This window comes from Dendrobium catenatum, unplaced genomic scaffold (genome assembly GCF_001605985.2).
Source record: "Dendrobium catenatum unplaced genomic scaffold, ASM160598v2 fragScaff_scaffold_1651, whole genome shotgun sequence".
Taxonomy (NCBI): Eukaryota; Viridiplantae; Streptophyta; class Magnoliopsida; order Asparagales; family Orchidaceae; genus Dendrobium; species Dendrobium catenatum.
The window spans coordinates 13,997-23,394 of NW_021320113.1; the positions used below are offsets into that span (position 1 = coordinate 13,997).

Genomic DNA, 9,398 nt, shown 5'->3' on the forward strand with positions numbered 1-9,398 from the left:
ATTCTACAATGACGCAGTATCTTCATGAGATCAAAAATATCGTCGATCAAATTGCTGCCGCCGGTTCAAAAATTGAACCCGAAGACGTTATTCATCATATCTTAAACGGGCTCCCTCCGGCCTATCAATCTTTCAAAACTACTATTCGGACACTGGCTCAATCATTCACGCTAGATCAGCTGTACTCTCTTCTTATTAGTGAGGAGATTCACATTGCATCGGATGCTGCTAGATTTACAACGCCAGCAATGCAGGATACTGCACTCTATTCGTTTCGTGGCCGTGGGCGTCGCGGCAAGAACAGAATTCCAGGATCAAGAACCACTTCTTCACAGCCTCCAGTTACATGTCAGATATGCTTGAAAAGGGGTCATACTGCATCAGACTGCTGGCATCGACTTAATGCCCAGTATGTCCCGACTCCACCGAAGCAACCACCGAAGGCATTGGTGGCCGATGCAAATCCATCATATAGCAAATGGTATCTTGATTCCGGCGCAACGTCGCACATGACGAAATCGCTTGAGAATCTCTCTGTCTCCAATTCCTATCAAGGGACTGATGGAATTACCATTGGTGACGGGAGCTCTGTTAGTATCGCCAATACAGGCAAAGGCATACTACCGACTCCCTCTCGTATGCTTTCTCTCTCTCAGCTTCTTCACACACCTGATTTACATTACAATTTGCTATCCATTTCTAAGCTAACAAGAGATAACAATATCTCTATCATTTTTGATCCTAACAGGTTTGTTTTGAAGGACTTGACGACTCATCGCATCTTGCTTAAAGGACCTTGCAAGAACGGTCTTTATCCTATCTCTGTACCGGCGTCGGACTCTTCTCCAAGTGCTCTTCTTGCTACCAAGAACAGCGATTTTATATGGCATGACCGTCTTGGTCATCCCAATAAACAAACTATTGATTGTATCGCTTCTAGTAATCCTGATTTGCGAATTAATAAGCATAAATTTGTTTGTCATTCTTGTAACATGAACAAGGGACATAAGCTTCCCTTTGAACTTTCTAAGAACAGGGAACAAACTCCACTAGCATTGATTCATTCTGATGTATGGGGTCCAGCTCCTGTTTCATCGCATACGGGTTACTTGTATTACGTAGTCTTTGTTAATAATTTTTCTCGCTACACTTGGCTTTTTCCTTTATGATCTAAATCTGAAGTGTTTTCTGTTTTTCTGCATTTTAAAGCTTTTATTGAAAATGCTTTCTCTTCTAAAATTAAAGCTTTTCAGTCGGATGGAGGTGGTGAGTTTACTAACTCTCGGTTCACTCATTTTCTTCAAGAAAATGGCATAAGGCAGCGCATTTCATGTCCATACACACCAGAGCAAAATGGTGTGTCCGAACGTAAGCACAGGACTATTGTTGAAATGGCTCGCACGTTGCTTCACAAAGCTTCTATGCCACTAACATTTTGGCCCGATGCCATGTTAACTGCGGTTCATCTTATTAATAGATTGCCGAGTTTTACCACGAATAGTATTTCACCTCATGAATTGTTGTACAAGGCTAAACCTGATTACAAAATGCTTAAAATATTTGGCTGTGCGTGTTTTCCCTTAACTCCCCCTCCTCACCGTCACAAGCTTCTTCCGAAAGCTAAATTATGCGTTTTCTTAGGCTACTCAGAGGTATACAAGGGCTACAAATGTTTATGTATTGATACTAACAAAATTTCCTTTTCTCGGCATGTTACTTTCGATGAATCGGTCTTTCCTTTCGCTCATCACGATACTGCTTCAGTAAAAGCAAATGATTCGATCTCTCCTCTCTTCCTGGCTCCGGTTTCGGTAATCCAAACCTCGGTCAAGCCAGCTACCAATGCTGCAGCGTCTACAGATATCACCATCCAGTCTTCGTCACTTGCACCTACGAGACCTCCTCCGTCCAACACTGCAATACCATCCATACCACCAGTTCGCAATCCTATGCATTATTCTCATCCGATGGTTACTAGAGGTAAAACAGGTTCACTAAAACCCACGCAAAAACTGAATCTATTTCACTCTACTTGTGTACCAGAGGCTCCGATCGCTCCATCTACGTTCTTTGAAGCAAACAAATCTATTGAATGGCGTCGAGCAATGGCGGATGAATTCTTTGCACTACAAACACAAGGCACATGGAGCCTCGTCTCTCCACCACTAAATTCCTCGGTTCTCGGATGCAAATGGACATACCGTCTCAAACTACATTCGGATGGCTCGATCGCAAAGCATAAGGCGCGTCTGGTCGCTCTCGGGAATCATCAGGAATATGGCATGGACTATACTGAAACTTTCAGTCCTGTGGCCAAACTACCCACAATTCGCATTCTTCTAACTATCACATTGCACAATGATTTGCCGGTCCAACAACTAGATGTAGCGAATGCATTTCTTCATGGCTTACTCTCTGAAACGGTATACATGTCGCAACCACCAGGATTTGAAGACGCTACTCATCCTGATCATGTTTGTCTTCTTCACAAAGCCATCTACGGCCTTAAGCAAGCACCTCGCCAATGGTACAATACACTCACCTCATTTCTTGTCTCTCTCGGTTTCTCCCATAGTACATCGAATCCTTCTTTGCTAATATTAACTAAAGGTAATATCAAGCTGTACTTGTTAATCTACGTCGACGATATTCTTCTAACGGGGAACGATCCAACTGCTCTCAATAATACTATCAATCAGCTACAACAACAGTTCCGCATGAAAATCTTGGGTCCGGTAAGTTCGTTTCTGGGCATCTCAATTACCCGAACTACGGACAGCTATTTCCTCGGACAGAAATTGTATGCTCAGTCAATATTGCAGACGGCTAAACTCGAAGCATGTAAACCTCTTTCAAATCCTACGTGTACCAAACTACCACAGGTTTTTCTTCCCGATCCTGTGCTGGACGACCCGGTAATGTATCATCGTATCACTGGCTCCCTTCAATATTTGACAATAACAAGACCCGATATCTCTTTCAGCGTCAATCTTCTATCTCAGCACATGCATCAACCTCAACCGAACCACGTTTTTCTTCTCAAAAGACTGCTACGTTACATTCAAGGTACGCTTCATTATGGGATTCCAATTCATAAATCTAACTTGCGGTTGTCTGCCTATTCTGATGCAGATTGGGCAGGAGATCCAATTTCTAGGAAATCCACGTCTGGCTATTGCTCCTATCTAGGAGCCACATTAATTTCATGGACTGTAAAGAAGCAAACGATAGTTGCTCGCTCATCTACGGAGTCCGAATACCGCTCGTTGGCAGCCCTTGCAGCAGACGTCATCTGGATTCGTCGCATACTTACAGATTTTGGTATTCCCCAAGACACGCCAACAGATATTTACTGTGATAATACATCAGCTATTGCATTGGCAAATAATCCCGTATTCCACGCAAGGACGAAACATATAGAAATTGATCATCGCTTTCTTCGTGATCATATTCAGCAAGGAACAATTCGGATTTTGCCTATTAGCACAAAGGATCAAATTGCAGATATACTAACGAAATCGCTCTCCACACCTCGGTTTCATGAGCTTCGGTCCAAACTGAAGGTTCTTCAAGATCCCTCAGTTTGAGGGGGGATATTAGTATAGCATAAATAGTTATTTGTAATATACACTATGTGGCCATGTATATAGCTTCATATGTATTTTAGGCATCTATGGCCACTGCAATAAATATTAATAAATATATAATATTTAGTCATTACTTGTTATTAAGTAATTAATTTTAAAAAAGTAATTAAGTAAAAAAATCATTATAAACTCATACTAAGGCAGCCTAATCCTATAAAAATTATAAAATTAAAAGGGTCACTGAAGTATGAATAACTCAAAGCAGAAATAGACAACCATGACAACAACAATATCAGGCCTTTATTTTACTACAGGTGGGATTGATTATATGAATCTTTTTTTCTTTTCCTATTATGTCTAATTAAAAGTTAAATTCTCATTTATGTAATAAAAAAATGTCATCTCTAATATTTTCTAAGGGCAACTCCAATGGAACGCAAACACTTGTTTGCCGTTCTTGCTTTGCTCCAACCGATCGCCATTTTTGATTCCATTTGATCGCGGATGAATAGTGCGACGTCAATATTGGCGTTGCACTGTTCATCTGCACCATTTTTTTCTCTCTACTGAACAGGTTCGGAAGAAAGGCGCAAAAGAAAAGCGACGGTTAAGCGGAAAAATGACGTTCGATTGGAGATGAAACACGGCATTTTTTGATTTCATTGCATTTTGGAGTGAAAAATGAGATTTATTTTGTTGGAGATGCCCTAAGCAATGCTTTATTTGGGACAACTTTGTTATTGTTTTCTTAAACAGCTTTCAACTATGCAAATTTTTTTAATTAGAAATTTTGGTACTAAAATAATATTTTATAAAACAATAAGAAAATTTTTCTAAACATAGTATGGCTTTTTTAAAATGAAATTTTAGAAGCTGTGTGTTTGCATCATTCAGATTATAAAATCTAACATGCTTATTAGTTTTTTTTCTATCAAGTTCAAGTGATAATAAAGCCTAATATATTATATATTTGACGCAAATAACTTAAAACATAGCCTAATTATTCGATAGATTTAAATTAAAATTGATATAATTCACTAAATATATTTTAAGTTGTTTTGTAAATATTAAATAATAGTAAGAAATTATTTTGATATACATATCTGATTATTTATTTAATATAAGGCATACGAAAATTGATGAGCATCTTATAAAATTCTTGATGACCAGCTTGTTAAATAACAAGCCAATATATTCTTGAACATAAATAAATAAACAAGTTAGCATCCAAGCTTATTTATTCATCTTACAAGAATTAAAAAAATCGTTCAAATTACAAAAATAAAGCAATATAAACGAACATTATAAAAACAATTATCAGATTGTTGGAGTGAACTTAACAAGCTTTTATTTTTAAATAAATAATCACTTTATAGACAATTAGTTCTGTGTAAAGCAGCTTTTTAAAAAGCAGAAAGAAAATCGTCTCAAATGAATCTTAATATAGTGATAGTTTTGAATGAATAAAAGAGCAGAGATTGCAGTAAGCTAAAGCTGAGCTGCTGCCTTTACCTGAAGAACAAAATAGAAGAAATCAAAGCCCTGAACTTGTAACAAAGAGGAAAAGGAAGGGAGAGCAAACAGGAAGAAAATCAAAACGGATTTCATGTTGCTCTGATCTTACAAGAAATCAGAATATTCACTATTGAAAGCTCTATTTATAAACAGAAAAAGTTTGGAAATTTCAGTAATGTACACATCATTTACCTTTTCAACTTCAATAATTAGCACCGAGGCTGTAAAATTTACTTAAACTAATTTGTCGTTCGCAAAGCAATCAGCCAGAGGAAGAAGACAAGACGACATGGTGGAGGAGAACAGCACAACGGGTACTACACGCGGCCTTTGATGCCGCGAGGAATACGTACGTTATCGAGAAGGGTGGAAGGTTGTGACTTTTTTAATTCTGTATGAATAAGTTACGGTGCATGCGGTATGACAATGATTTGGGGAGAATATTTTAATTGGATTATATAAAAATTTAAGATTTAAAATCAAATCAAAATGCCTGCTCATGGGGATTTGGAGAGTGCCACGTGGAAGTTGAATGACACGTGGAAAATGTTGAAATCTAAGCACGGCAAAAACGTGAAGCTGAGAGCGGGATGAAGACAGAGAAATATTGAGAAGTAAATGATTTCATTATTTCCCTATTCTAAGCAGAACACATGTATATATAGAGTATTTCGGTAGTTACAGATAATGCAATACAAAGGCAATACAACAGGCTATACTAGTTTCTTTAAAGGTTGTTGTTTTGGTGTTCTAATATCCCCCCGCAAACTGAAGGGGCTTGACTAACATTCAGTTTGAGCCGTAAGTAATGGAAGCGAGGAGTTGAGAGAGGTTTGGTGAAGATATCCGCTATCTGATCGGTAGTACTAATGGGTAGCAGCCGAATGTTGCCTTGAAGAATGTGGTCACGAACGAACCGGTGATCAATCTCTATGTGTTTGGTTCGAGCATGAAACACCGGATTGTTTGCCAAGGCTATAGCTGATGTATTGTCGCAATAGATAGTGGTTGGTGTATTTTGAGGAATTCCGAAATCTGTGAGCAATCTCCTAAGCCAAATAACGTCCGCAATTAGTGCTGCTAGAGAACGGTACTCCGACTCCGTTGATGATCTTGCCACTGTGGTTTGCTTCTTAGCCGTCCACGAGATGAGAGTTTGACCGAGATACGAACAATAGCCAGATGTTGATTTCCTTGAGATCGGATCGCCTGCCCAATCTGCATCCGAAAAGGAGGAAAGAGATAAATTAGATTTGAGAATAGGAATGCCATAGTCAAGCGTACCTTTGATATAACGGAGAAGTCTTTTGAGAAGAAACGCATGTTGCGGCAGTGGTTGATGCATGTGTTGCGAGAGGAGATTGACACTGTAGGTAATATCTGGACGAGTCAAAGTTAGGTACTGCAAGGATCCCGTGATTTTGCGGTATGTGGTAGGATCAGTAAGAATTGGATCTGTTGGAATGTCCTTAGGCTGCTTAGTGCAAGTGGGATTGGACAGAGAATTGCACTTAGATAGATTCGCCATTTGCAGGATGGATTCCGCATAGAGTTTCTGTGATAGGAAATACTTGTTGTGCTCTGTTTGAATTTTAATTCCCAGAAATGAATTGACGTGACCGAGCTCTTTCATTGTAAAATTGCGGTGCAGCTGAGAGATAATCTTAGTAATTTCATTTTGATCATTACCCGTTAGTAAGATGTCATCGACGTAGATGAGTAAAAATAGTTGAATTTTATTCTTATTAAACACAAGTAAGGATGAGTCGGATTTACTATGGGTAAAACCAAGAGAAATTAGAAGTGAACGTGTTATACCATTGCCGTGGCGCTTGTTTGAGCCCATAAATTGCTTTACGTAGAAGACATACATGATTAAGATTATTTGTGTCTTCGAAGCCTTTTGGTTGCTTCATGTATACTGTCTCCGATAGGGAGCCGTGTAGAAATGCGTTGGCCACGTCTAGCTGGTGAACAGGCCAGTCATTGTGAAGAGCAACGGCGAGCATTATTCGGATAGTGGGGAGTTTTGCAACAGGACTAAAAGTTTCGGTATAATCAAGCCCGTATTCCTGATTATTGCCCTGAGCAACAAGACGAGCTTTGTATTTCGCAATGGACCCATTTGAATGTAGTTTTGTGCGATATGTCCATTTACATCCTAGTATTGATGCGTTCGGAGGTGGAGGTACTAGATCCCAGGTGCCTTGCTTTTGGAGTGCCCTGAATTCTTCTGCCATTGAAAGATAAAGAAAACCTGTGTGAGACGACATGGGAGCTGGACCCCACACGTCGGAGTGAATAAGAGATAACGGTGAGCTAGTTTTGCTTACAGATGCATCAAAACTCAATTTATGATTTTTGCTCATTATACATGCCTGACATTCATTTATTTTCGAGTAAATTTGTAATGTCGAATTACTACTAGCAATGGTTCTGAGAGTCCGATGATGGGGGTGTCCCAAGCGATCGTGCCATGGAGTATCCTGGGCGGTGTTAGATTGATTTGTCGAATCAAATCGTGCCGTGTCCGAAGCTATGTGGATTTCCTCACTGATGAGGAGAGAATATAGCTGATCGAGAATTAACGGTTGTGTCATTGTCTGAATCGCAGTCTTGAAAGGGGTGTATTGTTGAAGCCATTCAAGATGTGAAGAATAATATCCTCTGAATCAAGCTGAGATCCTGCGGCAGCGATCTGATCTACGAGTTTCTTGATTTCATTGAGATACTGCAGCATTGTCAAGTTTTTGAGCGAAATATGGTGTAACTCATTTTTGAGTTGAATAACCTTCGATCGGTTTGTTGATTGGAAGCGGATTTGCAGGGCATTCCAGATGGCAGCGGTGGAATCAAGATCAAGAACATAAGGAAGAATGGATGCCGAAATAGTGGAGCAAATGGCGGCAGCAAGATTTTGGTCGGTTAAGAGCCATTGCTTGTAAGCGGGATTAGGTATGGACGAACCAGATGTTTGAATGATTACCTGGTCGGGAATGACCGACTGAGCATCAAGAAATGAGTCAAATCCATTTGCTCGACAAATTTTAAGAATTTGGGAACGCCAAAGAGAGTAGTTATCTGGTGAAAGAGGTGTTTGAACGATGTTCTTGAGATTGGCAAGAACGAATTTGAGAGAAGATGAGAGAGTTGGAGTGACGGGAATGGAGGATTCCGTCTGGGAGTTGGTCGGAGACAGCGTGGAGGATTCCATTGATCTTCCTGGATCGTCTCCTAGACTTCTGATACCATGTTGAAATCTAAGCATGGCAAGAACGTGAAGCTGAGAGCGGGATGAAGACAGAGAAATATTGAGAAGTAAATGATTTCATTATTTCCCTATTCTAAGCAGAACACATGTATATATAGAGTATTTCGGTAGTTACAGATAATGCAATACAAAGGCAATACAACAGACTATACTAGTTTCTTTACAGGTTGTTGTTTTGGTGTTCTAATAGAAAAATCATCATTCATGAAATGATTTTTAATTTTCAGTTTTATTTTTTATTTTTAGTTTATATGAGTGGTCGTTGGGTGAACCGTTCCGCCTATTCTCTCTCAAAGGATATGTTCTTAATTGTTAAATTTTATATTATGATTGTAGAAATAAATTTTCATCATAGAAATTATTAAAAATAATGAGAAAAATAAAGTAGTCAAATAAAATTTTAATTGTTATTTGAAAAGCAAAACAATCAAAAAATTATAACATACATACATTAAAGTTTTATTTGGGACGGCTTTCTGAATGTTTTTTAAAATAGTTTTTAATATAAAATTTTTAAATTTTTTTACTTAAAAATTGGTTTAAGTAACAATAAAGAAAGCCATCCCAAACTAAGCCTAAAGATTTCATTTGAGCTAAAGCAATTTTTTAATACAAAAATTTTTAATTCAATAAATATTTACAGTAAAAAAACAGTAATAAAATTATCTCAAACTAAGCCTAAATCTCCCTTCTATATCACGAACTCCCTTTCTCAAAACGAAATTACTTTTTGGAGATTTCGCAACAATTTTGTAAAACTTTCATGAATCTATAGTAATTTCGGTGACGGTTTTCTCATCATGTTTGAAGATTTGCTTAGTTGATTTCTAATTTATTTATTTTTATGCTATTCTTCTTAAGATTTCATTTTTCACATTTAACTTTTATTTTTCGTTTACTTTCTAAAAGTAAACAAGTAATGATATTTATGTACATGCACTGCATAGGATTCATTTTATTTTGATGTTGTGATTGAAACTTCAGTCCCTTTTGGTCTTTGCAGCATAAAATTTGATAACTACTCA

The 9,398-nt window shown here is 38.1% G+C and overlaps 1 protein-coding gene across 1 annotated transcript in view; it reads left to right on the forward strand.

The window, feature by feature from the left end:
• Positions 1-9,398, forward strand: part of LOC110109898 (tetratricopeptide repeat protein 1) — a 43,090-nt gene that overhangs the window by 866 nt on the left and 32,826 nt on the right. The window lies entirely within an intron of this gene.